General features: G+C 40.3%; 1 long non-coding RNA gene across 4 annotated transcripts in view; it reads left to right on the top strand.

Annotated features, from left to right (window-relative positions):
• The first annotated feature begins 5,791 nt into the window (after positions 1-5,791).
• Positions 5,792-23,816, top strand: part of LOC111748358 (uncharacterized) — a 44,028-nt gene continuing 26,003 nt past the window's right edge. For 3 of the 4 annotated variants that reach the window (XR_010321181.1, XR_010321180.1, XR_010321179.1), the window contains exons 1-4: positions 5,793-6,267; positions 7,255-7,380; positions 16,660-16,741; positions 18,018-18,080. This is a non-coding gene — a long non-coding RNA (uncharacterized LOC111748358). Of the gene's footprint in view, positions 6,268-7,254; positions 7,381-16,659; positions 16,742-18,017; positions 18,081-23,816 lie in introns of all 4 variants that reach the window. The other variant, XR_010321178.1, reaches the window with a different exon arrangement.

Genomic DNA, 23,816 nt, shown 5'->3' with positions numbered 1-23,816 from the left:
TAGAAACAATGCCGGAGATCGAATGATAGAATTTTGCAAGACCAACAACTTCTTCACTGCAAATACCTTCCTTCACCAACATAAACGGCGATGATACACATGGACCTCACCAGATGGAACACAGAAATCAAATTGACTACATCTGTGGAAAGAGACAATGGAAAAGCTCAATATCATCACTCAGAACAAGGCCAGGGGCCGACTGTGGAACAGACCATCAATTGCTCATATGCAAGTTCAAGCTGAAATTGAAGAAAATCAGAGCAAGTCCACGACAGCCAAAATATAACCTTGAGTATATCCCACCTGAATTTAGAAACCATCTAAAGAACAGATCTGATGCATTGAACACTAGTGACCGAAGACCATACGAGTTGTGGAATGACATCAAGGACATCATCCATGAAGAAATCAAGAGGTCACTGAAAAGACAGGAAAGAAAGAAAAGACCAAGGTGGATGTCAGAGGAGACTCTGAAACTTGCTCTTGAGTGTCGAGCAGCTAAGCAAAAAGAAGAATTCATGAAGTAAAAGAACTGAACAGAAGATTTCAAAGGGCCGCTCGAGAAGACAAAATAAAATATTATAATGGCATGTGCAAAGAGCTGGAGATGGAAAACCAAAAGGGAAGAACACACTCGGCATTTCTCAAGCTGAAAGAACTGAAGAAAAAATTCAAGCCTCGAGTTGCAAGAGTGAAGGATTCCATTGGGAAAATATTAAATGATGCAGGAAGCATCAAAAGAAGATGGAAGGAATACACAGAGTCATTATACCAAAAAGAATTAGTCGATATTCAAACATTTCAAGAGGTGGCATATGATTAGGAACCGCTGGTGCTGAAGGAAGAAGTCCAAGCTGCTCTGAAGACATTGGCGAAAAAGAAGGCTCCAGGAATTGATGGAATATCAAGTGAGATATTTGAACAAACAGATGTAGAGCTGGAGGTGCTCTCTCATCTATGCCAAGAAATACGGAAGAGAGCTTCCTGGCCAACTGATTGGAAGAGATCCATATTTGTGCCTATTCCCAAGAAAGGTGATCCCACCAAATATGGAAATTATAGAACAATATCATTAATATCACACGCAAGTAAAATTTTTCTGAAGATCATTCAAAAGTGGCTGCAGCAGTATATCGACAGGGAACTGCCAGAAATTCAGGCCAGATTCAGAAGAGGATGTGGAACCAGGGATATCATTGCTGTTGTCAGATGGATCCTGGCTGAAAGGAGAGAATACCAGAAGGATGTTTACCTGTGTTTTATTGACTATGCAAAGGCATTTGACTGTGTGGAACATAACAAACTATGGATAACACTGCGAAGAATGGGAATTCTAGAACACTTAATTGTGCTCATGAGGAACCTTTACATACACCAAGGGGCAGTTGTTTAGAGAGAAGAAGGGGATACTGATTGTTTTAAAGACAGGAAAGGTGTGCGTCAGGGTTGTATTCTTTCACCATACCTATTTAATCTGTATGCTTAGCAAATAATACAAGAAGCTGGACTATATGAAGAAGAACGGGGCATCAGGATTGAGGAAGACTCATTAAGAACCTGCGTTATGCAGATGACACAACCTTGCTTGCTGAAAGTGAAGAGGACTTGAAGCACTTACTAATGAAGATCAAAGACCACAACCTTCAGTATGGATTACACCTCAACATAAAGAAAACAAAAATCCTCACAACTGGACCAATGAGCAACAGCATGATAAACAGAGAAAAGATTGAAGTTGTCAAGGATTTCATTTTACTTGGATCCACAATCAACAGCCATGGAAGCAGCAGTCAAGAAATCAAAAGAGGCATTGCACTGGGCAAATCTGCTGCAAAGGACCTCTTCAAAGTGTTGAAGAACAAAGATGTCACCCTGAAGACTAAGGTGCGCCTGACCCAAGCCATGGTATTTTCAATCGCATCATATGCATTTGAAAGCTGGACAATGAATAAGGAAGACCAAAAAGAGTTGACACCTTTGAATTGTGGTGTTGGCAAAGAATATTGAATATACCATGGACTGCCAAAAGAAAGAACAAATCTGTCTTGGAAGAAGTGAGGCCAGAATGCTCCTTAGAGGCAAGGATGGCGAGACTGTGTCTTACATACTTTGGCCATGTTGTCAGGAGGGATCAGTCCCTGGAGGACATCATGCTTGGCAGAGTACAGGGTCAGCGGAAAAGAGGAAGACCCTCAAAAGGTGGATTGACACAGTGGCTGCAACAATGAGCTCAAGCATAGCAAGGACTGTAAGGATGGCGCAGGACCGGGCAGTGTTTCATTCTGTTGTGAATGGGGTCGCTATTAGTCTGAACCGACCCGACAGCACCTAACAACAACTCATTAAAGAATGTCCTTGGGATTTTGATTGGAATTGCATTAAATGTATAGATCGCTTTTGGTAGAATAGACATTTTTATAATGTTAAGTCTTCCTATCCACGAGCAAGGTATGTTCTTCCACTTATGTAAGTCTCTCTTGTTTTCCTGCAGAAGTGTGCTGTAGTTTTCTTTATATAAGTCTTTTACATCTCTGGTAAGATTTATTCCTAAGTATTTTATCTTCTTGGGGGCTACTGTAAATGGCATTGATTTGGTGATTTCCTTTTCGACAATCTTTTTGTTGGTGTAGAGGAATCCAAGTAATTTTTGTATGTTTATCTTGTATCCCGATACTCTGCTGAACTCTTCTATTAGTTTCAGTAGTTTTCTGGAGGATTCTTTAGGGTTTTCTGTGTATAAGATCATGTCATCTGCAAATAGAGATACTTTTACTTCTTCCTTGCCAATCTGGATTCCCTTTATTTCTTTATCTAGCCTAATGGCTCTGACTAGGACTTCCAGCACAATGTTGACTAAGAATGGTGATTAAGGGCATCCTTGTATGGTTCCCAATCTCAATGGGAATGTTTTCAGGCTGTCTCCATTTAGGGTGTTGTTGGCTGTTGGCTTTGTATAAATGCCCTATATTATGTTGAGGAATTTTCCTTCAATTCCTATTTTGCTGAGAGTTTTTATCATGAATGGGTGTTGAACTTTGTCAAATGCCTTTTCTGCATCAATTGATAAAATCATGTGATTCTTGTCTTTTGTTTTATTTATGTGGTGGATTACATTAATTGTTTTTCTAATGTTGAACCATCCCTGCATACGTGGTATGAAACCCACTTGGTCATGGTGAATTATTTTTTTGATATGTTGTTGCAGTCTATTGGCTAGAATTTTGTTGAGGGTTTTTGCATCTACATTCACGAGGGATATAGGTCTATAATTTTCTTTTCTTGTGGTGTCTTTAGCTGGTTTTGGTATCACGGATATGGTGGTTTCATAGCATGAGTTTGGAAGTATTCCATCCTTTTCCATGCTCTGAAATACCTTTAGTAGTAGTGGTGTTAACTCTTCTCGGAAAGTGTGGTAGAACTCTGCAGTGAACCTGTCTGGGCCAGGGCTTTTTTTCGTTGGGAGTTTTTTGATTACCTTTTCAATCTCTTCTTTTGTTATGGGTCTATTTAGTTGTTCTACCTCTGTTTGTGTTAGTTTAGGTAGGTAGTACGTTTGTAGGAATTTATCCATTTTTTCTAGGTTTTCGAATTTGTTTGAGTATAGTTTTTCATAGTAATCTGATAGGATTCTTTTAATTCCAGTTGGGTCTGTTGTAATACCACCCATCTCATTTCTTATTTGGGTTATTTGCTTCCTCTCCTGTTTTTCTTTTGTCAGTTTGACCAATGGTTTATCAATTTTGTTGATTTTTTCAAAAAACCAGCTTTTGGTCTCGTTAATTCTTTCAATTGTTTTTCTCTTTTCTATTTCATTGAGTTCAGCTCTAATTTTTATTATTTGTTTTCTTCTGGTGCCTGAGGATTTCTTTTTTGCTCTCTTTCTATTTGTTCAAGTTGCAAGGATAATACTTTGATTTTGGCCCTTTCTTCTTTTTGGATGTGTGCATTTATTGATATAAATTGGCCTCTGAGCGCCGCTTTTGCTACATCCTAATGGAAGTGTTTTCATTGTCATTGGATTCTATGATTTTCTTTATTCCATCCTTAATGTCTTCTATAAGCCAGTCTATTTTGAGCAGGGTATTGTTCAGTTTCCAAGTGTCTGATTTCTTTTCCCTGCTTTTCCTGTTATTGATTTCCACTTTCATGGCCTTATGGTCAGAGAAGATGCTTTGTAATATTTCAATGTTTTGGATTCTGCTAAGGCTTGCTTTATGACCTAATATGTGGTCTATTCTAGAGAATGTTCCATGTGCACTAGAAAAGAAAGTATAGGTGGTTGCTGTTGGGTGGAGTGTTCTGTATATGTCTACGAGTTCAAGTTGGTTGATTGTGGCATTTAGATCTTCTGTGTCTTTATTGAGCTTCTTTCTGGATGTCCTGTCCTTCACCGAAAATGGTGTGTTGAAGTCTCCGACTATTATCGTGGAGCTGTCTATCTCACTTTTCAATGCTGATAGAGTTTGTTTTATGTATCTTGCAGCCCTGTCATTGGGTGCATAAACATTTAACATGGTTATATCTTCCTGGTGTATTGTCCCTTTAATCATTATATAGTGTCCTTCGTTATCCTTTCTGATGGATTTAACTTGAAAGTCTATTTTGTCAGAAATTAATGTTGCCACTCCTGCACTTTTTTGATTGTTGTTTGCATGATATATTTTCTTCCATCCTTTGAGTTTTAGTTTATTTGTGTCTCTGAGTCTAAGGTGTGTCTCTTGTAGGCAGCATATAGATGGATCTTGTTTTTTAATCCATTCTGCCACTCTCTGTGTCTTTAGTGGTGCATTTAGTCCATTTACATTCAGGGTAATTATGGATAGGTGTGAATTTAGTGCTATCATTCTGATGTCTTTTTTTGTGTGTTGAGTTTCTTTTTCCCACTTGATTTTATGTGCTGAGTAGATTTTCTTTATATATTGTCTTTTCCTCATATTTGTTGTTTTTGATTTTATTTCTGCTGAGTCTGTATTTTTCCCTTGTATTTTATTTTGATGAGTAGGATAGTTTGTCTCCTTTGTGGTTGCCTTATTATTTACCCCTATTTTTCTAAATTTAAAACTAACTTTTATTTCTTTGTATTGCCGTATCTTCCTCTCCATATGGAAGGCATATGATTACATTCTTAGTCCCTCATTATTTTAATGTTGTCTTCTTTTATATATTAACGTCGCCATTACCCTGTGTTGGGCTTTTTTTTTTTAATCTTGCTTTGTTTTTTTGGATTTCCCTGTCTCGGTTGACTTCTGATTGCTCTGCCCAGTGTTCTAGTCTTGGGTTGATACCTGATATTATTGATTTTTCTAACCAAAGAACTCCCTTTAGTATTTCTTGTAGTTTTGGTTTGGTTTTTACGAATTCCCTCAACTTCTGTTTATCTGGAAATGTCTTAATTTCACCTTCATATTTAAGAGACAGTTTTGATGGATATATGATTCTTGGCAGGCAATTTTTTTTTCCCTCAATTTTTTAAATATGTCATCCCATTGCCTTCTTGCCTGCATGGTTTCTGCTGAAAAGTCTAAGCTTATTCTTATTGGCTCTCCTTTGTAGGTGAATTTTCTTTCATCCCTCGCTGCTCTTGTAATTGTCTCTTTATCTTTGGTTTTGGCAAGCTTGATTATAATATGTCTTGGTGACTTTCTTTTAAGATCTACCTTATGTGGAGTTTGATGAGCATCTTGGATAGATATCTTCTCATCTTTCCCAATATCAGGGAAGTTTTCTGCCAACAAATCCTCAACAATTTTCTCTGTATTTTCTGTTATCCCTCCCTGTTCTGGTACTCCAATCACTCGTAGGTTATTTCTCTTGATAGAGTCCCACATGATTCTTAAGGTTTCTTCATTTTTTTTAATTCTTTTATCTGATTTTTCTTCAAATATGTTAGTGCCAAGTGATTTATCTTCGAGTTCAGAAATTCTAGCTTCTACTTCCTCAATTCTGCCCCTCTGACTTTCTGTTGAGTCATCTAATTCTGTAATTTTATTGTTAATGTTCCGAATTTCTGATTGTTGCCTGTCTATGGATTTTTCCAGCTTACTAAACTTTTCATTATGTTCCTGAATAACCTTCCTAATTTCTTTATTTGCTTTATCTGTGTGTTCCTTGGCTTGTTCTGCGTATTGCCTCATTTCCTTCCTGATGTCTTGGAGGGTTCTGTATATTAAGCTTTTGTATTCTGCATCTGGTAATTCCAGGAATGCACTTTCACCTAGAAGATCCCTGGATTCTTTGTTTTGAGAGCGTGTTGAGGTGATCATGGTCTGTTTCTTTATGTGACTTGATATTGACTCTTGTCTCTGAGCCATCTATAAGTTATTGTATTAGTTTATGCTTGCTTACTGTGTCATAGCTTCTTGCTTTGTTTTGTTTTGGTATACCCATATGGGTTGCTTGAGTGAGCTAGCTTGATTATTTTCACCTTTGGAGCTCTGATGTCCTGTCCGCAGCTGGCTAGAGCTGTTATCAGGTATATCAGTCTAGGAGTCCATTCAGTTTCCTTGTATGAATTCAGCTCAGGTTTCCAAGTAGCTGATATCAACTGTGTGGTACAAGCTCTGTCCTACAGTCTGAGAGGGGCAGGGGTGATTGGCGTATATACCAGTATCTGATTGCAGCAGGGGGTCATGCTCTGAACAAGGCAGGCGGCTGAGAATCAACCCCCAAGTGTCTCTGAGGGAAACACGTTTCTGTTTCCTAGAGTGTGCTGGTGGGTGGCAGAGGGGCCATGGGCACCCAAAGTCTTTGGTTGTAAGGACTGGGAGGTACCAGTTATCCCTGGACCCCTGTCGCGGGTGGCTGGGCGACCCAAGTGGAGCCACCAGTCCTTAGGTCCCTGTTGTGGATAGGTGAGGACCTTGTTTAATAGGCAAAGCAATGTGAAACGTCAAACACCCACCTCTCCACTGCACCGCTGAAATGGTTGGAGTTTGCCAACAAGGGCCTATTCTCTCAAAATAGGTCCACACGGGTCCATGCAGAAGGGAAAAGTGCTCAAGGCCCAAGGACAGTTTATGCCTGGACAGGAGCCGCTTCTGTCCTGAGCTCCTGCAGTTAATGGAGCTAGCAAATTATCTTTTCCTCCCAGTTGCAAATTTTTTCCTTCCCCAAGGCTGGGAGGACAGCTCCAGGTGCTCACCAGCATCTATCTCAGGCCCAGGGATTTGGCCGCTGAAGCTGGGTTGGGGGGGGGGGGCGGTAAAATATACGCAAGTACGTAGCTTTTACGGAGAGCGTCCTTCTTCTCAGGTTCTGGAGGTGTGAGTGGGCTGTGTGGCTGCTGCTTCTCCCTGAGGAAACTGTGGCCGAACGCTAGTCTCAGCCCGATGCCGCTGCCACTCTGGGAATGGTGCCTGAGGGCTCCCCGCGATTAAGGTCCGGTAACTCCTCTCTGCTTCTGAATGGTCTCTTCCTTCCCCTGCCCCTGAGTTCGTTGTCTAAGCTTGCCTTTGATGCTCAGGGCTCCCAGCTTGTCACAAATATACTCGTTTCACTTGTTTTTTTGGGTCTTCGTTGTAAAGAGGGCTCCACGGAAGCATCTGTCTATTCAGCCATCTTGGCTCCGCCTCCCAAATCTGTCCTTGATGGTCTCTAAATTCAGGTGTGATATACTCAAGGTCGTACTTCGGCTCTTGTGGCTTTGCTCTAATTTCTTCAGCTTCAACTAAAACTTGCATATGAGCAACTGATGGTCTATTCTGCAATTGGCCCCTGGCCTTTTTCTGACTGATGATATTGAGCTTTTCTATCTCCTCTTTCCACAGATGTAGTCGACTTGATTCTTGTGTATTCCATCTGACAAGGTGTATGTGTATAGTCGCATTTTACATTGGTGAAAAAAGGTATTTGCATTACAGAATTACGTTTCAGTTAGTGATATTAAAGGAGAATGTTGGGAGTGTGGGTCTGTGGGACCTGTGCCTGGAAGGATTCATTAGAAGGAGTGTCTTAGTCATCTAGTGCTGTCATAACAGAAATACCACAAGTGGATGGCTTTAACAAAGAGAAATTTATTTCCTTACAGTAAGGTAGGCTAAAAGTCCGAATTCAAGGTGTCAGCTCCAGGGGAAGGCTTTCTCTCTCTGTTGGCTCTGGAAGAAGGTCCTTGTCCTCAATCTTCCCTCGGTAAAGGGGCTTCTTAGGCTCAGGGACCCGAGGTCCGAAGGATGCACTCTGCTCCAGGTGCTGCTTTCTTGGTAGTATGAGATCCCCAACTCTCTGCTTGCTCCCCTTTCCTTTTATCTGTTGAGAGATAAAAGGTGGTTCAGGCCACACCCCAGGGAAACACCTTTTACCTTGGATCAGGGAGGTGACCTGAGTAAGGGTGGTGTTACAATCCCACCCTAATCCTCTCAACATAAAATGACAATCACAAAATGGAAGACAACCACACATTGCCTAAGCAAGTTGATACACACATTTTTGGGCAGACATAATCCAGTGCGTGACAAGGAGCAAATAAGAGATGGCTTTTATGTTTGCGGACTCCAAATGCAGGAATACAGAGTTGTTTCTTTGGGGTGTGACACTAGTGTTGGCCATTAGCAGCATTTATTCTGCCCCTGAAATTAATCAGCAAAAAGTTGTGATGATAATGATAAATGACGATGATGACGATTGTTATGATGACTGTAGTGAGGATGGTGATGGATGATGAAGATGGTGGTAATGATGATGGGCATGATGGTGATGGTGGTGGTGATGATGATAATGGCGATGATGATGATGATGGAGGAGAGCTAAATGCTAAGAGGTGGGTGCACTGCTTTATAGATTTGTGTGTGCGTGTGTGTGTGTGTGTGTGTGTGTGTGTGCACCTTAGGTTAAAGTTTGCAGAGCAAAATTACTTTCCCATTTGATAATTTGTACACAAAGTGTTCCATCACTTTGATTTCATTGCCCACAATGTGTCAGCACTCTCCCCATTTCCTTACTGGGCTCCCCATTTTCTTTTGCCCTGATTTTCTATCCCCTTCCTGGGCATCTTTGCTTTTGTGCAGATAACTCCCTTTTGATCTCATATAATTGATTGTGCCAAGGAGTGGGTTCCTCTGGGGTGTTATTTTTTATCTTATATGCTTGTCTACTGTTTGGCTGGGAAGTGGTCTCTGGGAATGGCTTCAGTTCCAGGTCAGAAGGGTGTCTTAGGGCCATAGTCTCAGGGGCCCCTCCAGTCTCTGACAGACCAGTAAGACTGATTCTTTTTGTGAATTTGATTTTTTGTTCCACAATTTTCTCCTGCTCTGTCCAGGACCCTCTCTTGTGATCTCATTCAGAGCAGTTAGTGGTAGCTGGGCACAATCTAGTACTTCAGGTCTCAGGGTTGTGTAGGCTGTGATTCATGTGACCCATTGGTCCTTTGGACTAATTGCTTCCTTGAGTCTTTTGTTTTCTTCACTCTCCGGTGCTCCAGATGGGAAGAGACCAATCATTATATCTTAAATGGTCAGTTGCAAGCTTTTAAGACCCAAGGTGCTACTCACCAAAGTAGGATGCAGAACATTGCCTTTATGTACTAGGTTGTGCCAGTTGACATAGATGTTCCCCGAGTCTACGGTCCTTTGTCCTCTAGCCTAGGAACTTCATCCCGCAAGGTGTTTGGTTATGTCTAAGAGGCTTACCTGACTATACCATTTGTGTGCTCTGTATGAGCCACACCTACCATCACGTGTGGAGAAATATCCACCACCAAACCTATATCTGCTGGTGGGTGTATTGCCTTACACCCTCCCACACCTCCTGGATTATCTATCTACCCATTTGTCCATTTGTAAATTATTGCTTGTTAATGCTATTGCTGTGAGATAGTCTAAGCTGTAGCATTTCCTGTAGCTGTCTTTTATTCTTGCATTGCTCTCAGTGTCCTCTCTTGCCTTGGTCATGTTGTGCTGACTTTCCCCACATTAAGTATTGTCTTTCTCTTCATCAACATTACCTACTGTCTTCTATATAATTGATAATTTTCCCTCCCATCCCACCCATCCCTGATAACCATCAAAGAATTTTTTTTTCTCTTTTCCCTGTGTGTAAACCTTTTACTGTTACTTTATAGTCGTGGCCTCATAGAATATTTGTCCTTTTGTGATTGACTTATTTCACTCAGCATAATGTCCTCGAAATTCATTCACATTGTGAGATGTTTTGTGGATTTGTCATTATTCTTTATCGTCGTGTAGTATTCTACTGTGCATACGTACATTTTGTTAATCCATTCATCTGTCAATGGGCACTTAGGTTGTTTCCATCTTTTGGCTATTGTGAATAATGCTGCAAGGAACATGGGTGTGCATGTGTCTATTTGTGTTACGGCTTTTATTTCTTTAAGGTATATACCTAGGAGTGGGATTGCTGGACCATGTGGTATTTCTATGTCTGGCTTTTTGAGAAAGCACCACATCATTTTCCAAAGTGTTTGTACCATTTTACATTCTCACCAGCAGTGTATAAGAGTTCCAATCTCCCCACAAATCCTCCAACATTTGCTATTTTCTGTTTTTTTTTTTTTTTTAAATTAGTGCCAGTAATGTTGGGGTAAGATGGCATCTCTCTAATAGCTAATGATCACGAGCATTTCTTCATGTTTGTTGGCCACTTGAATGCCTTCTTTGGTTAAGTGTCTGTTCATATCCTTTGCCCATTTTTTAAATTAGATTTTGTGTCTTTTTATTGTTGAGATGTTGAAGTTTTCTATAAATTTTAGAGATTAGTCACTTGTCAGATATGTCACAGCCAAAAAAATTTTCCTAGTTTGTAGGTTGTCTTTTGACTCTTCTGGAGAAGCCTTGTTGAGCCTAAGTGTTCAATTTTTAGGCTGTCCCATTTATCTAGCTCACCTTGTGCTGTGTGTATTTTTAGTTATGTTTGGTCCTATGGATTGAATTGTGTCCTCCAAAAGTGTGTGCCAACTTGGCTAGGCCATGATTCCCAGTATTGTGTGGTGGTCCACCATTTTGTGATCTGATGCGATTATCCTGTGTTTTGTAAATCCTAACTTCTATGATGTTAATGAGGCAGGATTAGAGGCAGTTATGTTAATGGGGCTGGACTCAATCTACAAGATTAGGCTGTATCTTGAGTCAATCTCTTTTGAGGTACAAAAGAGAGAATAGAGCAGAGAGGAGAAGGACCTCATGCCACCAAGAAAGAAGCGCTGAGAGTAGAAAGTAGTGCAGGGTCCCTGGGCTCAGAATCTCCTAGACCAGGGGAAGACTAATGACAAGGACCTTCTCCCAGAGCTGATAGGGAGAGAAAGCCTTCTGCTGCAGCCTGGACCCTGAATTTGGACTTCTAGCCTCCTACTGTCCCTATTTTTTTCCCTATGGTCTTTATAGTTTTAGGTTTTATATTTTGGTTTTTGATCTAATTTGAGTTAGTTTTTGTGTATGGTGTGAGGTATGGGTCCAGTTTCTTTCTTTTTTTTTTTGCAGATGAACATCCAGTCTTGCCAGCACCATTTTTTTAAGAGACTGTCTCTTTCCTTTCTAATCGTCTTTGGCCCTTTGTCAAAGGTAGCTGATCATAGATGGATGGATTTACACCTGAGTTCTTGATTCTGTTCCATTGGTCTATGTGTTTGTCGTACCAGTACCAGGCTGTTTAGGCCACCGTGGCTATAGAGCATGTTCTAGATCAGGTATTATGAGGTCTACAACTTTGTTCTTCTTCAATATTGCTTTATTTATGTGGGACCTCTTTCCTTTCCATATAAAGTTGGTGGTTAGTTTTTCCCTCTCAGTAAAAAACATTTATGGGATTTGGATTGGAATGCATTTTACCTGTAGATTGCTTTGGGTAGTATTGACATTTCCACAATGTTGAGTCTTCCTATCCCTGCGTATGGTATGTTTTTCCATTTATGTGGGTCTTTTTTTGTTTCTTGCAGTATGTTTTGTATAGGTTTTTTATGTCCCTGGTTAGATTTATTCCTAAGTATTTTATCTTATGGGGAGATATTATAAATGGTATCAATTTCTTGTTTCAAAATTCTGTTTGATGGTGTATAGGAATCCAACTGATTTTTGTATGTTGATATTGTATCCTGCTACTTTGCTGAATTCTTCTATTAGTTCCAGTAGCTTTCTTGTGGAATCTTTGGGATTTTCTGTGTATAGGATCATATCATCTGTGAATAGGGATATTTCTTCCTTACCAATTTATATGCCTTTTATTTCCTTTTCTTGTCTTATTGCTCTAGCTAAAGCTTCCAGAACAATGTGGAATAGGAGTGGTGATAAATGGCATCCTCGTCTGGTTCCCATTCTCAGGAAGAATGCTTTCAGTCTCTCTCCATTGAGAATAATGTTGGCTGTTGGTTTTTCACAAATGTCCTTTATAGTGTTGAGAATTTCACTTCTATTTCTATTTTGCTGAGAGTTTTTTTTATCAGGAATGGGTTTTGGGCTTTATCAAATGCCTTTCGTGTATCAATTCAGATGACCGCGTGATTCTTTTATTTATGTGTTGGGTTACATTGATTGATTTTCTAATATTGAATCATCTTTCCATACCTGGTATGACTCTCATATGGTCATGATGTATTATTACTATTATTTGATATGCTGTTGCATTCTATTGGCTAGAATTTTGTTGACGATTTTTGCAACATATTCATGATGGAGATTGGTGTGTAATTTTCTATTTTTGCAGAGTCTTTTCCTGCTTTTTGTGTCAAGCTTATACTGGCTTCATAGAATGAAGTAGGGAGTATTCCTTCCCTTTCTATGCTCTGAAATAGTTCTCCGGTGAAGTAGTCCAGACGAGGGCTTTTGTTGTTGGGAGTTTATTTTACCTTTTCAATCTCTTCTTTTGTTATGGGTCTGTTCAGGTTTTCTACCTCAGTTTGTGTTCATTTGGGTAGATAGTGTGTTTCTAGAAATTTGTCCACATCTTCTAGGTTTTTTAATTTGTTGGAGTACAATTTTTTGTAGTATTCTGTTATCTTTTTTATTCCAGTTGGTTCTGTTGTAATGTCACCCATTTCATTTCTTATTTGGGTTATTTGCTGCTTCTCCTGGTTTTCTTTTGTTAATTCGACCAGGGGTTTGTTGATATTTTTTATCCTTTCAAAGGACCAATTTCTAGTCTTGTTGACTATTCTTTCAATTGTTTTTTTGTTCTCTATTTCATTTATTTCTGCTCTAATCTTTATTATTTACTTTCTTCTGGTGACTGTGGGCTGCTCTTGTTGCTCTCTTTCTATTTGTTTGAATTGTAGGGTTAATGTTTTGATTTAGGCCTTTCCTTCTTTTCTGATGTATATATCTATTGCTATAAATTGTCTTCTGAGCACTGTTTTTATTGTGTCCCAAAGGTTTGGTAACAGGTGTTTTCATTCTCATTTGATTCTAGGAATTTTTTTTTATATCATCTCTGATTTCTTCTATTACCACTGGGTTTTTAAGCATAGTGTTATTCACTTTTCATGTAGTTGATTTTTTTTTCCTTGCTCTTCCTGGTATTGATTTCCATTTTTACAGTGTTGTGATCAAAGAAAACATTTTGTATTATTTCAATGTTTTGGATTGTATTGAGGCTTGCTTTGTGACCTAAAATGTGGTCTACCCTGCAGAATGACTCATGTGCACTGGAAGAGAATGTATACTTTGCTGCTGTTGGGTGGAGTGTTCTGTATATGTCTATGAGGTCAAGGTGGTTGATTGTGGCAAGTAGGTCTTCTGTATCTTTGTTGAGTTTCTTCCTGGTTGTTCTGTCCTTCACCAAAAGTGGTGTTTTGAAGACTCCTACTATTATTGTGGAAATCCTGGTGGCATAGTGGTTAAGAGCTAAGGTTGCTAGCCAAATGGTTGGCAGTTTAAATCCAGCAGATGCTCCTTGGAAACCCTATGGGGCAGTTCTACTCCATCCTTTAGGGTTGCTATGAGTCAGCATCAACTCAACAGCAGTGGGTTTACTATTATGGTGGAACTGTCTGTTTCTGTTTTCAATGCTGTGAATTTGTCTTATGTATGTTGATGGTCTTTCGTTGGGTGCATATGTATTTATTATGGTTATGTCTTCTTGGTGGGTTATCCCTTTGATCATTATTTAATGTCCTCCCTTATCTTTTATGGTGGATTTTGCCTTAAAGTTTATTTTATCGGTGATGAATATTGCCACTTTTGCTCTTATTTGGTTGTTTTTTGCTTGATATATCTTTTTCCATCCTTTGAGTTTTAGTTTATTAATGTCTTTGACCACCACATGTCTGTCATTTTGTCATACAGTGGCTTGTGTGGTCCTTTGATACTGGAAACTTTGCCACCAATATTCCAAATGCCAGCAGGATCATCCTTGATGGACAGGTCTCAGCTGAGCTTCCAGACTAAGACATACTAGGAAGAAGGACCTGGCAGTCTACTTCTGAAAAAAATCGGTCAGTGAAAACCGTACAAACAGCTATTGAATATGCCGTGGACTGACAGAAGAAAGAACAAATCTGTCTTGGAAGAAGTATAACCAGAATGCTCCTTAGAAGCAAGGATGGCGAGGCTTCATCTTACATACTTTGGACATGTTATAAGGAGGGACTAGTCCCTGGAGAAGGACATCATGCTTGGTAAAGTAAAGGGTCAGCAAAAAAAGAGAAAGATCTTCAATGGGATGGATTGACACTGTGGCTGCAACAATGGGCTCAAACATAATAACGATTGTGAGGATGGTTCAGGACCGGGCAGTGTTTTGTTTTGTTGTGCATAGGATCACTATAAGTCAGGACTGACTCGATGGTACCTGACAACAAAAACAATGTCTTTGTGTCTAGGGTGTGTCTCTTGTAGACAGCATATGAAGGGTGGTGCTTTTTATCCATTCTGCCACTCTGTCTCTTTACAGGTGCCTTTAAGCCATTTACACTCAGTGTGATTATTGATCAGTTTATTGGGTTTTTTGGTGCTGATGCTTTCTTCATTCCTTTTACTTTCCTGTGCTGAGTTCCTTTTGTTTGTGAATTTTTTCTTTTCTTTTGTTATTATAGATTTTTTATTACTGAGGCTTTTTACTATTCTTTTTTTTTATTTTGATGAGTTGGTTTGTTAACTTTCTTAGTGGTTACCTTGTAATTTACTTCTTGATACTGACTTAGCTTTCTGTCCATACAAAAGTTCTACACCATTGACTCCCCTTTTTTGTTTAGACCCTGTCATCATTTCCAGATTAATGTGTCTGGTTGTCTGTTTTCAGTCAGTTAACTTTTTTTATTTTTGAGAATTCTTTATCTGGGTTGGTGTCTGTCTGATGCTGACCTGTGTCCTAATCTCAGATTGTTGTCTGATGTTGTTGATTCTCCATTCAAAGGACTCCCTTTAATATTTCTTGTAAGTTTGGTCTGTTTTTAACAAATTTTCTAAATTTTTGTTTATCTGGAAATGTCCTAACTTCACCATCATATTTGAGAGACAGTTTTGCTGGGTATATAATTTTTGCTTGGTTCTTTTTTTTTATTATTTTAATTTCAGGGTTTTATATATGTCATCCTACTGCCTTCTTGCCTGCATGGTTTCTGCTGAGTAATCAGAGCTTAATCTTATTGTTTCCCCTTTGTAGGTGACTTTTCATTTTTCACAAGCTGCTCTCAGGATTCTTTCTATGTCTTTGGTTTTGGCAAATTTGATTATGCTGTGTCTTGGTGACTTTCTTTTGTGGTCCAGACTGTAAGGGGCTTGCTGAATTTCTTGGGTGGATATCTTCTTGTCTTTCATGACAAAAGCAAAGTTTTTTTCAGCAAATCTTTAACAATTCTCTCTGTGTTTTCTATTGCCTCCCCCTATTCTGGAGATTTGATCACATGCAAATTTTTCCTCTGATAGTGTCCCACATAATTCTTAGGCTTTCTCCTTTCTTTTTCTTTTCTTCTTCTTCTTTTTTTTTTTTTTTGGTGTCAAGGGATTTGTCCTCAATTTTGCTAAGTCTGTCTTCCAGTAATCCAATTCTGCTCCTATATCTTTCTATTAAATTGTCTACCAAACCAAAAACCAAACCCTTTTCCATCAAGTCAGCTCCATTTCATAGCAACCCTGATGGCATAATGGTTAAGAGCTCAACTTCTAACCAAAAGGTCGACACTTCGAATTCACCAGCCACTCCTTGGAAACACTATGGGGCAGGAAGTTCTACTCTGTCCTATAAGATCGCTATGAGTTGGAATTGACTTGATGGCAAAGAGTTTAAATTGTCCGTTTCTGAAAATTTATTGTTAAACTTTTGGATTTCTAGTTGCTGTTTTTGTATGGTTTCTAGTTGTCTGTTTATTTGGTCATTTTTTTCTTGTATTGTTTTCCTGAATTCTTCCATTGGCTTGTCTTTTTTAAAAATTGCTTTTATTGTATTTTCCTTGATCTTTTTCTTGATCTCTCAGAGAATCATGTATATTAGTCTTTTGAATTCCTTTTCAGGTATTCCATCACTATTTCTTCCTCTGGAAGGTTATCTGGTTCTTTATTTTAGTCTTTTGCTGGAGCCATCTTGACCTACTTCTTTATGTGATTTGATATTATCTGTTGTCTCTGAGGCATCAAAGTGTTATTATATTTGTTGACTTGTTGTATGTTTGCTGTGTCCTGATTTTTTGTTTTGATATATCTGAGTAGATGGGGCTAGTGTGCTACTCTGGCCACTAGTCTGGCCACACTGGAGCTCTCACATTCTGTCTCCAAGTAGGTGTAACAGCGACTGGATGTGAGAGTACGGTTCTCTGTTCACTGGTCTTGCAGGGCAGCTGAGGATATAACTGGCATTTCTGGTAAGACTATTTTTCTGTCCAGCCAGTGAGCTGGACATGGGTACAGGGAGCTTTCTCACTGGTCACTGGGGTGGGTATTGTGTGTGTATTTGTTGCTGGGTGTTCTGGTTAAAAGTGTCCAGATTCTCAGTCACCAGGTGAGTGGCACAGAAACCCTCAACAATGGTCCCTGGCAGGCTGGGCTGGGCAGGGAAGGTTGGAGAAGGCACAAGCCTCTGGTTGTGGGGGAGAGGGAGTATTGTGGAGGCAAGGTAGGGAAGATGATGCCAGCCCATGGATACTCAGTTTAAGAGTGTGCCCTTGTTCACTAGAGTGTGCTGTGGGTGAGAGTGTGCAACCAGTCCTTGGGCTCCCATCGCAAATGTTTGAAGGAAGTAGAAGACACCAATGGCCCATGGCCCCAGCACTGGTTGCTAGGTGTAGTAGTGTGTGGGTTGGGGAGGAGAAAGAAGAGGGTGACTCACAGTATTTGGTGCTCGCCTAGTGAGGAGGGGAGGATGCTATACAGGCTATCTCATGCACACAATCAAGCAGGTGAAAAAGGTGGAGCTGGAGGCTAAAGTTATTCTGGAGCTGTCTGCTGGCACATGGAAGAAGGGCAAGATGGGCAGTTGGGTTCTTGTGATCTTGGCTACTCTCTAGATTTTTTTTTTTTTTTTACTAACAGCCCTACCTCGTCATGAGATTTTAATACCACAAAACTACCACATACATATTAATGAATTATACGCATACCTATTTGTTTTTTATCCATACAAGAGTAAGACTTTTTCATCACCTTCAAAAATGAATTTTTGTGCCCTTTGGGAGGAAATTATTCCCATTGAAAATGCACACTTTAATGTATATTTTTGAAAATCAGTTAGAAATTTAGCAATAAAAATAGGAAGACAAAATAAAAAAGGAAAAAGTTCAGGAAAGTAGGAATGGTTGCTGTGAAGATTATATAAGATAATGTATGTCTGTCCCTCAACTGGGATTCCCTGGGAGGTGAAAATGGTTAATGAGCTGTCTGCTAACTGAAAGGTTTGCAGTTTGAGTCTAACTAGAGGTGCCTAGGAAAAAAGTCCTGGCGATCTACTTCACATGGGTATCCATGAGTCAAAGTGGACTCTACGGCAACTGGTTTGGTTTTAGATTTGGTTCTTCAATTGGGCTTTTTACCTACAATCGTCAAATCTGTTGCTAGGAGGCCAAGCTCAGACTAATTTTGCAGGTTGAGCTCACAGGGCTTTTTGGTGGGTGATTCATGGGGTTTCACTTTCTGTCTTCACAGGATGTATTGGTACATACAGCTGGGAAGTGACCACGGTGTCCACATTGGCGCCAACAATAGAAGGTAAGTTGGCTGAAGAGAATCCATATGACTGATCAGGTGGAAGGATGTTTCTGTCCCAGAGAATTCTCCTGTCCCTGAGGCTGAGCCACAGCTTGGTGCATGCATGCTGGGAGCTAGTGAGTGCTACAGCAAGGGTTAACAACTAAGTCTACTTTTTCCCACCACGTGCTCTTTCACTTGATCCTTGGACTTGCTGTGTGACCTCAGACAAGCCACATAACCTCTCTGAATTTCATTTTGCTCAGTTGTGAAATATAGATAATGGTGGTTCCTATCTCACAGGGATGTTTGAAACTTAAATTTAAAAAAAGTGACTTGGTGAAGCACTTGACATATGGTAAGTGTTGTGAGGCTTATATTAAAATAAAAATAACTTTGCAAAGCATCTGATATGTGGTAGAGGTGCATAAATGGTAGAGTACTAGAAGTGAGGATGGAATGAACTCATACTACAACTCAGATGTGGAAAACCCAGGTGGCTTGTTTGTGGCCCATAAATATTGTAATCTTCCACATAAGCCCCTACTAGATAGAGGAAGAAAAGCATTGTCAGTTACAAGTGGTGTTCTGAAGGAGCCGTGGTTTTGCAGTGGTTAAGCACTTGCCTTGTTAACCGAAAAGTCAGAGGTTTGAATACACCAGCCATTTCGTGGGAGAAAGACATTGCAGTCTCTTCATAAATATTATAGCCTGGGAAACCCTGTGGGGAAGTCCTACTTTGTTACATGGGATCACTATGTGTTGGAAATCAACTTGAGGGCACCCAACAACAGTATCCCAACATACCAACATATATTTTGGGAAGACACAATTCAATTTACAACACTCCTCCCGGGTGCAATTTACTGTATTTTCACAGTGGGTCTTAACTACAACCTCACCAGGCTCAGCTGAGAGCCTCAGTACAGAAAGAATAACCCCAAGCTGGGTATTTTGCATTTCAGAGAACAAAAGGGAAAACGCAAAACAAGTGGGGATTTTCTTACCAAGACTGGGGGATGGTCTTTGCACCTCATTTGTAACTCATAGCCAATGCTGTTGGTGCCTGTCCCCAGCCCCTAACACTCCACACCTCACTGTATGTTAGCCTGATTTCCATCTGCCAGCACTGAAATTTTGTTATCAGCAGGATTTAGCTCTGGAACTCACCCTACTTGCCTGGAGGCAGGCCGAAGTGTCATGGAGTTCAAGCCCCTTGGAAGCAGCCCTGATCAATGACTAGAGCCTGGCAGCTCAGTGGTTAAAAGCACAGCTGCTAACCAAATGTTGGCAGTTCAAATCCATCAGCTGCTCCTTGGAATCCCTATGAGGCAGTTCTATTATGTTCTGTAGGGTTGCTATGGGTCCAGTTGACCTGACAGGAGTAGGTGTGTGTGTGGTGTCTTGCCCCTCAGGGTAACTCTGAGGAGTGTACTCTATGCTGCCTCCTAGAGGTCCCCAAAGGGAATTAAGCTCCAGCTGCCCATGGTGGAATTTGCTTGATAACATCCACTGTTGGCTCTTTTCCCTTCCTTGTCCCATTTCTCCCCTCCCCTGCCGGTGTTTCCTGGGGTCACCTTCCTGATAAACTATTTTCACCTGAATCCTTGTTTTAGGATCTGCACCTGGGGGACCCTAACTAAGACATTATTGGAGTTGTTGTTATTAATTGCTGTGAAGTAGGCTACGACTTAGGGCAACCTTATGTATAACAGAACAAAATGTTGGCTAGTCCTGAGCCATCTTCATGATTGGTGGTATTTCTGAGTCCATTATCGTGGCTGTCGTTTCAGTCTGTCCCACTGAAGGTTTCCCTTGTTTTCAGTGACTCTTTGCCAACCACGATGTCCTTTTCTAGCAATTGATCTTTCCTGATCAAGTGTTCAAAGTAAGTTAGCTGAAGTCTTACCATCCTCACTTCCTAAGAACATTTTAATCATATTTCTTCTAAGGCTGATTTGTTTGATTTTCTGGCATTCCGTGGTATAGTCAACATTCTTCACCAACACCACATTTCAAATGCATCAATTCTTCTTCTATCTTCCTTTTTCATTGTCCAGCTGTCACATGGATATGAGGCATTTGAAAAGACCCTGGCTTGGGTCAGGTGCACCTTAGTCATCAGAGTGACATCTTTGCTATACCTCCATGTTTTTGTGATTGTATATGTGTGTGTGCATTGGGTTGGGCGTTTGGGGATGGGATGATGGTTTTGCTGTACGGTGGTCAGATATACTGGAGAGCTTAAGGAAGATGAAACCCTTAAAACTCTAGACTCCAGGACCACAGGATCCTGGGTTCAAATCACTGATTTGAGTGATCGTGGACAAGCCTGAGTTTCCTCTTTTGTTAAACTGGTAAGGGAAAAAAACTTACCTCGTCAGCGTCATGTGATGATTAAATTATTTTGACAATGTGCCTGGAACAGTGCCTGATTCGGGATGGTTACTTTTTTTTTTTAATTGAAAAAAAAAAAAATTCTGTGAAAATATGCACAACAAAACATACACCAATTCAAGAATTTCTACATGTAAAATTCAGTGACGTCGATTGCATTCTTCAAGCTGTACAATCATCCTCACTATCTTTTGCCAAATTATTCCTCCACGCTTCACATAAATTCCCTGCCTCCTTAGCTTCTCATTTAAACTTTCAAGTTGCTGTTTTCAATTTGATCCCATATAGATAACTCTTTAAAAGAGCACAATGTTCAAGGTTAAAATTCTTTACTAATCAAGGTATACGATTATTTCATTTAATGAAGGCTTCAGGTGATTGCTTTGATTTAAGTTTTAAAGATTATCTCAGGGCAATAGTGCCTTAATGGTGTCAGAAAGTGCGGATCTCATGAGAATTATGTGATGGCACTTTTTGTGGGGCAGACTGGGAAGAGGCCTTTGCATTTGGGACTTGCTTTATTGGAAATCGTAGAGGAAGAGAGAAAAAGAGAGAGACACAGGGAGAGAGAGAGGAAAGGCAGGGATGAAATGGAAAGGAAAGGAAGGAAAGGGGACAGAAGAGACCAGGAGATAGAGGAAGAGAGATACAAGCCCATTTATTGGGTGCAATGAGAGAAGGTAATAAGATATGGGAGCCAGATGTTGGTTGGGAAAGAGAGAAGAGCAAGGGAAAGACACAAACAGCAACAATCCAACCAGAGCAACTTCTCTTCATCATGGAAAAAGGGAACAAGTAGAGGTTTTCCATGCTGTCCTTCTTATTTAGAGGCACTAACTCAGCACAAAGGGCTATGGTGCTCTGGCAGCATTGAGCAACCCCAGCTCTGCCCTCCTGTATCCACATCCTCTGATATTAAAAACCCAGGCGAAGCAGAAAAGGTTCCCCTCACAGCACAATGTGAGGCTTCCGTCTGCTTCTCTTCTGGGGCAACCTAAGCTGGAAATGATGCAGGGAAAAATGAGAGCCATGGACAGTTAAGAGCCTCAGTACACAAAGAATAACCCCAAGCTGGGTATTCTGCATTGCAGAGAGCAAAAGGGGACATGCAAAACGAGTGGGGATTATCTTTCCAAGACCTTGAGGATGGTCTTTACATCTCATTTGTAACTCCTGGCCAATGCTCCTGATGCCTGCCCACAACCCCTGCCCCTCAGTACCTCACTGCATGTTAGCCTGATTCTATCTGCCAGCACTGGAGTTCTGTTATCCGCAGGATTTAGCTCTGAAGCCTGCCCTGTTTGCCTAGAGGGCAAGCCAAAGTGTCATGGAGTTGATGCCCCCGGGAGCCACATATAAGCAGTGACTGATGACAGATGGTGTATTAATACCCCAGCTCCCCGTCCCTTCAGGATAACACTGAGGAGTATGCCCTATGATGCCTCCTTGAGATCCCCAAAGGGAATTAAGCTCCAGTTGCTCACCATATAACTTGTTTGATAACATCCACTGTTGACTCTTTCTCCTCTGTCTCACTTCACTCGTCCTGCGCTGGATTTTTTCCCCAGGGTCACTTTCCTGATAAACTGCTTTCACCTGAATCCTTGTCTTAGTATCTGCATCCATGGGACCTTAACTAAGACATTATTGTTCTTGTTAATTGCTGTGAAGTAGGCTCCAACTCATGACGATATTATGTATAACAGAACAAAACATTGCTTGGTCCTGCACCATCTTCATGATCCTTTGTATTTCTGAGTCTATTGTTGTGACTATTGAGTCAATCCATCACATTGAGGGTTTCTCTCATTTTCATGGACCCTGTACCAACCATGATGTCTTTTTCTAGCAGTTGATCTTTCCTGATCATGTGTTCCAAGTAAGTGAGCCGAAGTCTCACCATCTTCGTTTCTAAGAAGCATTCTAGTTGTATTTCTTCTTAGACTGATTTTTTTTTCATCTTCTAGCGTTCCATGGTATAGTCAATATTCTTCACCAATGCCATAGTTTCAATTCTTCTTTAGTCTTCCTTTTTCACTGTCCATCTTTCACATGGATAAGAGGCAACTGAATAGACCATGGCTTGTATCAGATGCATCTTAGTCATCAAAGTGACATCTTTGATAGACCTCCAAGTTCATGTGATTTTGTGGGTCTGTTTTGGGTTGGGGTTTTGAAATGGGGCTGTAGTGTTGCTGTATAGTGGTCAGATGTAGTGGAGAGCTTGGGGAAGATTAAATGTTTAAAGCTCTAGACCTTGGAGTCAGAGGGTCCTGGTTTCAAATCACAGGTCTGAATGATCTTGGACAAATCTCAGTTTCCTCTTTTGTTAAATGGGTAGGGAAAAATCCCTAACTCACCAGGTTCATGTGACTATTAAATTTTAAAATTTGTTGGCAATGTGCCTGGAACTGGGAGCCCTGGTGCTGTAGTGGTTAAGAGCTCGGCTGTTAACCAATAGGTCGGCAGTTCAAATCCACCAGCCACTCCTTGGGAACCTTAGGAGGCATTTCTACTGTGTCCTATAGGGTTGGAATCGACTAGACGGCAACAGATTGTTTGTTTGTTTTCAAGTGCCCAGAACAGTGCCTAACACATGAAGATCACTTTTTTTAATTGAAAATAATCTTTTGTGAAGATATATACAGAAAAACATATACCAATTCAACAAATTTATACATGTAAAATTCTGTGACATCAATTGCATTCTTCAAGTTGTGCAATTATCCTCACTATCCTTTGCCAAATTATTCCTCCACCTTTCACATAAATTCACTGCCTCCTAAACTTCTCATCTAATCTTTTAAGTTCCTATTGTCAGTTTGATCTCATAAAGATAATTCCTTAAAAGAGCACAATGCTCAAAGTAAACAAAATTTACTAATTAAACTAAACTATCATTTCATTTAAAGAAGACTTCAGGGGACAGTTTTGGTTTAAGGCTTAATGATTATCTCAGGGCACTAGTTTCATGTCCAGCCTCACTACTTCCAGAAAGTCCAGCTTTCATGAAAATTATATGATGGCAACTTTTGTGTGGTAGACTGGAAGAGGCCCTTGGGTTTGCTAGGTGCTTTATTGGGAATCTTAGAGGGAGAAAGAAAAAAAGAGAAAGACAAAGGGAGAGAGAGGTACAGAGGGATACGGAGAGGGAGGAAAGTAGAGGAGGGGAGAGTAAGAGAAGAGAAAAGAGGACAGATAAAAGAGAAGGAAAGAAGAGAAGAGAGGAGAGAATAAAAGAGAATGGAAGTAAGAAAAGAGAGAGGGAGGGGAGAGATTAGGATAGATGGTTAACTTTTTTAAAATTAAAAAGGGAGAGGTGAGAAAAAGAAGAGAAGAGAAAAGAAGAGAGAAAGGGAA

The sequence above is a fragment of the Loxodonta africana genome, chromosome 3 (genome assembly GCF_030014295.1).
Source record: "Loxodonta africana isolate mLoxAfr1 chromosome 3, mLoxAfr1.hap2, whole genome shotgun sequence".
NCBI classification, from domain to species: domain Eukaryota; kingdom Metazoa; phylum Chordata; class Mammalia; order Proboscidea; family Elephantidae; genus Loxodonta; species Loxodonta africana.
This window is presented reverse-complemented; position numbering and strand designations above follow the sequence as displayed.